Raw genomic sequence first — 6264 nt, 5'->3', positions numbered from 1 at the left:
GCCTGACAAGGTCTGGCTTCAGGCCATTGTACATCATGAGGTTCCTCCTCTCCCAGACAGCTGTCCTCGTTAGGCTGAGGAAGAGGTTCACTAAAATGGCGTTAACCCCCCTCTCAGACCCGCGGTACCCAAAGAGGAACAGCTCTTTCCAGGGCACCCCGTCAAGAACAGCTCCTCGAACAGAGCGAAACAGGCCATCCAGCAGAACAGTCAAGTACGCCCTGGCTCGAGCTGGGGGAAGATCTTACCCCAGAACACCTCTGAGACCGGCACTCTGAAGCGTTTCGCCACCATCAGCCTGTAGAACATGCTGGTGGTGAACCCCAGGAGGTCCACCCCACGGTCCCCCCACTTCACCCTCAGCTCCGGCCAGGCCGGGCCTGCTGCCCCGTCTTGTAGATGGAGCTTCTCCAGCCAACTGTCCGGGAGACCGAGTTTGAGCTGCTCGTAATCCTGACGGATCTTACTGACAGGCAGCTCGTCGTCGACCTCTCGCACAGCGTCGACAATAGCCTGGGTGGGCAGAAATCCGTCCTTTACTTCATAAAGAAGATCCTTGACCTTGGATATGCCAGCCTCGTAGAGCTGCCTGTTCCATCGAGACACCAGCAGGGGGTCGAGGAACAGAGGCTGTTCCAGAATCTGGGCCCGGGTCTCCGGCGTGTAGGAGACATGCTGGGACATGAACTACCCCCTCGCCAGCAGGACCTCCCTGTAAAAGGAGGGCAGATGTTTTATCAACCCCGGAGTCAGCCTCACCAGGAGAGTCTCCTGCCCCAAGCCCCCGCAAGTCTCGAGGTAGCTTCCCATACCAATCTTCCAAATGCTGACATTATCCAGGTCAAGGAACTTCTTCACTTCTTTCAGCCTAAAGCTTTTCAGCTTCAGGCCTACATCACACAGCTTCAGCCCACCCCTGGAGATTTTCCCAATGAGGGTGTCATGAGTGACCCGCGGAGGCTTCCACTCCCACACGAATCCCACCACCAGTTGCCTAATCTCATTCTCTACCCGTTCAGGAAGAGGCATCACAGACAGTGGGTACCACAAGAGGGACAGGCACAGTGTGTTAACGAGCAGGACCCTTCCCTTTAGGGTCAGGGACCTGTGTCTCCACCGATTTAATTTGCCCTCATCTTAATGAGCTTCTCCTTCCACAGGAGAAGCCCAGTGGCCTGCTCATCAGCGTTAATGTAGATGCCAAGGACCTTCAGGTGACCCGTCTCAACCCTGAAAGGGTAACCGAAGAGCGGGGCAAGGTCTGCCCTCCCCACCGGCATGACCTCAGACTTCTCCAAGTTTACCTTGGCGCCCGAGGCAGCGCAGTAGGCCTGCACCACCTCTAAAATGGCCGAGATCTCCGCCACCTCTGCCAACGTCAGTCTGGTGTCGTCAGCATATTGGTAGATCAACGAGGTGGCGGTGCCCCCAGGCAAGGTCACTGGAAAGAAGCTTGTGAGGGAACCATTCACCTTGACACAGCTCACAATCCCCTTGTACACGAGCCTCACCCAGGAGATGAAGGCCTCGCCGAAGCCAAAGCTCTTCAAGACCTCAAACAGGAAGGAATGCTCCACCCTGTCGAAGGCCTTCTCCTGGTCCAGTTTCAGGACGTATCCACCCCTCGGCTGCTCCCGCATAAGGTCCACAACATCTCTGATGGAGCACACCGTGTCCGCGATGTCTCTCCACTTGAAGCAGTAGGTCTGCGAAGGCGACAGGATCCTGGGCAGAACCTTCCCGAGCCTGAGGGAGAGAACACGAGTTAGTATCTTATAGTCTGTGTTCAACAGACTGATCGGGCGAAAGTTTTTCAAAAGGGAGGGATCCCCCTGCTTTTTGTAGACAAGAGAGATCACCCCCCTTCTCATAGATGGGGTCAGAGCGCCGGTCCTGGCAATCTCCTGGAACACCTCCAGAAGGAGGGGCCCCAGGGACTGCTGAAAGTGTCTGTAGAGCTTGAAGGAGAGCCCGTCCCACCCAGGGCTCTTGTTAGGAGACGAGCCCCGAAGTGCTTCAAGCACTTCCTCCAAGCTCAGCGCACTGTCACAGAGCTCACGATCGCTCTGTGACAGGCGGGTACTCACCCAAGCCAGCATGGCCCGGGTCTGCTGCTCATCCACCACTTCGGCCAGAACAAGGCGCTATAAAAAGAAAACACCTCATTCCTAACGGCCTCGGGGGCAGAGAGCCGCACACCGTCCTCTCCTACCAGCTCCTCGATGAAGGAGCTGCGCTGCCTCTCCTGCTCCAGGCCGAAAAAGAACCTCGTTCTCTTCTCGCCCTTGGCAAGATACTGGGCTCTGCTGCGCACCCTGGCTCCTCTCCACTTCTCCTCCTCCAGGGCTTGCAGCTCACCCCTCAGCTCCAGCAAGAGCTCGCAGCCCCCGCCGTGATCTGCCAGGAGCCCGAGCTCTGAGGTGATCCGAGCCCGAAGCTGTCTCTCCCGCCTGGCCTTCTCCCGCCCCCGGGACAGGCCATACTAGATACTGAACTCTTTGATGGCGTACTTGAGATTATCCCACCAGACCAGCTTTTCTGACCTATACAGGGGACACTGTAGCTGCTGCCGGATAAGGTCTTCTATGCCCTGACAGAATGAAGCCTCCCCAGGAGCGCCTTATTAAAGCACCAGAGGCCGGGGCACCGGTCCTCCTGTGCCCCTGCTAGAGAAAAGTGAAGCACAGCATGGTCGCTCAGGGTCATGAACACATAGCGCATCTGGCTCAGGCACGGGAAGAGACTCATGTGCCCCTGCAACAGGTCGATCCGGCTCTGTCTCAAGACACCTTCGACGACCTGCCGCCGAGAAAAGTCCCTCCGCGCACACTAAGCCTGACGCCACGCATCCACGAACCAGTGAGCTTCCGCACTGCGCTCCAGGAAGCTGCGAGCAGCACTGCTCTTAAAGGTCATCCCAACCGCGACATCGAGCGCACTCAGTGCACAGTTAAAATCTCCGACGACCAGCCCTGGCTGCTGAAAGAAGCTCGCCTCCAGCTGCTTGAAGAAGGCGAGCCGCTCAGCTTCCCCATTGGGGGCGTAGATGTTGCTCAGCAGCACGGACTGTCCAGGAAACCCAAGACAGACCTGCAGGAGCTGGCCCTACGTGTCGCGGTGCAGGAGCCTTACGCTCTCGTACACTCCCCTCCTCACCAGCACAGCCACCCCCCTCCTGCACAGGCTGGAGGTGTTGCTGTAAAACAGCTCCCCGTCCCACTGTGCTCGCACCTTCCGGACACACTCCTCGTCCCAGAAGGTCTCCTGGAGGCAGACAACATCCGTCCGCCCCAGCAGAGCTAACACTGCCCCCAGCTTTGCTCAGTCCCTCAGCCCGTTGGAGTTTAAAGAGGCGAAAGTTGCCATCACGCATATGGCCATAAGAGTGAAATTAATTCTCCGGCCCGCGCGACAGTTCCCCCGCCCTTTCTGCCACATTCTCATTGCCAACACTTGCCCACAGCTGGGGAACCGCTGACGGTGATGGTGGTGGTGGTGCTGGTGCCGTCGCCTCCTCCCTCTGCCTCTCTCCCTGCACAGGCTTGGGTGTCAAAAGCCCACTGGTACGCTGAGGGGCAGCCTCTGGTGGTGGTGGTGCCCGTAGGATCTCAGCTGCACCACGCTGCACCGCCGCATGTTGTGGAGCAACCTCCCTCTGCTTCTCTTGCGGCACAGAGTGGGATGCAGCAGGATTGTTAGGGCAACGGGGCGCCTCTGCTGGTGGAGATGCTGGCTGGTCCCCGGCTCCTTTCTGCTGCGCTGTACCCAGGATTGGAGGGGCCTCCTCTGCCTCTCCCCCATCACCGGCTGGGGCGTTGCTGGCTCACTGGGGTCCTGGGGCGCCGCTGCTAGCAACTCTCCATGCTCAGCTGCAGTGGCCACTCGTAGTCCATCTTCAACCCCCTCAGCGTTGCGGGCAGCTGCTCCTGCGGCGGCTGGATCTTCCGGCTCTGGCTCGCAGTTGCAGCTCATGAGCGCATGGAGGCAGTCCGGGCACTTGGCAGCGGTGCATTTCCTGGCGCGATGGCCGGGCTGTCTGCACTCATAGAAGAGGAACTCAGGGCAGTCCTTGGCGATGTGCCCCAAGTCCAGGCAGACATGACACACCCTTTGTTGCTGGTCGTGGAGGACCCTGAAGTACTGCCCCCCCTCTGCCGTGGCGAAGCAGGTGCTGTATGGCAACGAGGCTACATGATCGGGAAAGCGAATCCGAACAAACCTCGTGCCATCAGCAATGGTGGTCCCGGGGTAGTGGCGCATCCTGATGTCCGAAATGACTCTCACCCCCCAGCTACTCAGCTTCTCCTTGATAGTCTAATCTGAGATATATGCCGGGAGGTGGAGGAAGGACACCACTACCTCCTTCCGCTCCAGCCAGCGGCAGTAGCAGGGTGTGCCCTGCACATCCAGCCCCACAGCCACCGCGTCCGCATGTTCTTTTGAGTCCAGACTCAGTTCAAACTCTTTTGGCGTCCGGGGGTGGCAGGCAAAAAGAGAGCCCTCCCCACAGACGCCGTACACAACTGCGATAATAGCACCCGCAGACGGTTTCTCCACGTCGCTCACATCCACCACAACAGTATGCGCCCTTGCAAAAACCCGCCAGGGGGGTTGGTCCAAATTCCTCATCCTTCTCTTACCTACACCACTGTCCTCCTCCACTACAATAACATTCTCTGCCTCCATGTTTTTTCCTTCCATTAAAACACAAACAGGACTCAGAAAGCAACAAAAAAGCAACAAAAAAACCCCAAAAGTCTCTCCCCTCCCCAAACAGAGCTAGGCTGAAGGGGAGGGCTTCAAAAATCAACCAAAAACACCAAAAAAACACAAAAAAACAAAGTCTAACTTAAGACAAACAAATCCTCTGTTCCTCTTCTTCTTCTCCTTCTTATAGAGAGAACAGCTCCGTCACCTCTTTTACGACGCTGCTTTTTTGAGAGCTGCTGCTGTGCTTTGACATCTGAGCTCTGTGGAAAACGATCTCAATACAATTCTGAAAAACGCGACTCCCCGAACGCCAGCCGAACAAGTCTCCACAGCGGAAGCGCTGTGTCTCTTTTCAGCTGGCGATAAACCTTTCCTCGATCCTTTGCGGACTTGTAAAACTGTTCATGATCAGTTTTACAAGCTCCTGCGCTTAAAAGCTTACAGCACCTGGTATTCCCAGGCGGTCTCCCATCCAAGTACTAACCAGGCCCATCTCTGTTTATCTTCCGAGATCAGGCGTGCTCAAGGGGGTGTGGCCGTAAGCAAGAGCAAGGATCGCTGGCACCCTTCTTATAGAGAGGACAGCTCCATCACCTCTTTTACAACGCTGCTTTTTTCCCTTGCGTTTTTCTCTTCTTCCCACGTTCTCTCTCTTCACTGCCTTCGTCCCCGCTCAATTTCACTTCAGCCTTTCACTCTTGCTTCCTTCCAATGAGGACGGAGCTGCGGGAGAAAGGGCGCTATAGAGGATCGCTGTGGAGAGCTGCTGCGGTGCTTTGACATCTGAGCTCTGTGGAAAACGATCTCAATACAATTCTGAAAAACGCGACTCCCCGAACGCCAGCCGAGCAAGTCTCCACAGCCGAAGCGCTGTGTCTCTTTTCAGCTGGCGATAAACCTTTCCTCGATCCTTTGCGGACTTGTAAAACTGTTCATGATCAGAATAAAAAAAACGCTCACGCTAATACACAAGCACCCGTGTCTCGCCAGAGCTGACAAATAAACAGACGGACAAGCCGCACTGCACTTGTGAACAGGGGAATGAGCGAGCGAGCGGGGATAGGGCGCCTCCTGCGCTTAAAAGCACCTGGTATTCCCAGGCTGTCTCCCATCCAAGTACTAACCAGGCCCATCCCTGTTCAGCTTCCAAGATCAGGCATGCTCAAGGGGGTGTGGCCGTAAGCTAGAGCGAAGCTCGCTGGCACCCCACTTATAGAGAGGACAGCTCTGTCACCTCTTTTACGACGCTGCTTTTTTTCCCCTGCGTTTTTCTCTTCTTCCCACGTTCTCTCTCTTCACTGCCTTCGTCCCCGCTCAATTTCACTTCAGCCTTTCACTCTTGCTTCCTTCCAATGAGGACGGAGCTGCGGGAGAAAGGGCGCTATAGAGGATCGCTGTGGAGAGCTGCTGCTGTGCTTTGACATCTGAGCTCTGTGGAAAACGATCTCAATACAATTCTGAAAAACGCGACTCCCAGAACGCCAGCCGAACAAGTCTTGAAGTGGAAATCTAATAAGTAAATTGATTCTTAAAATGTAGAGAGCTTTGCAAGAA

The 6264-nt window shown here is 56.1% G+C and overlaps 1 pseudogene; it reads right to left on the bottom strand.

Moving 5' to 3' along the window:
- Window positions 1-5145: 5145 nt before the first annotated feature.
- Window positions 5146-5254, bottom strand: LOC148664791 (5S ribosomal RNA; annotated as a pseudogene).
- Between the last annotated feature and the right edge of the window lie 1010 nt (window positions 5255-6264).

The sequence above is a fragment of the Lepisosteus platostomus genome, chromosome 5 (assembly GCF_059453375.1).
Source record: "Lepisosteus platostomus isolate fLepPlt1 chromosome 5, fLepPlt1.hap1, whole genome shotgun sequence".
NCBI classification, from domain to species: domain Eukaryota; kingdom Metazoa; phylum Chordata; class Actinopteri; order Semionotiformes; family Lepisosteidae; genus Lepisosteus; species Lepisosteus platostomus.
Note: the sequence above shows the minus strand (reverse complement) of the source record. Positions and strands in the feature narration are given on the sequence as shown.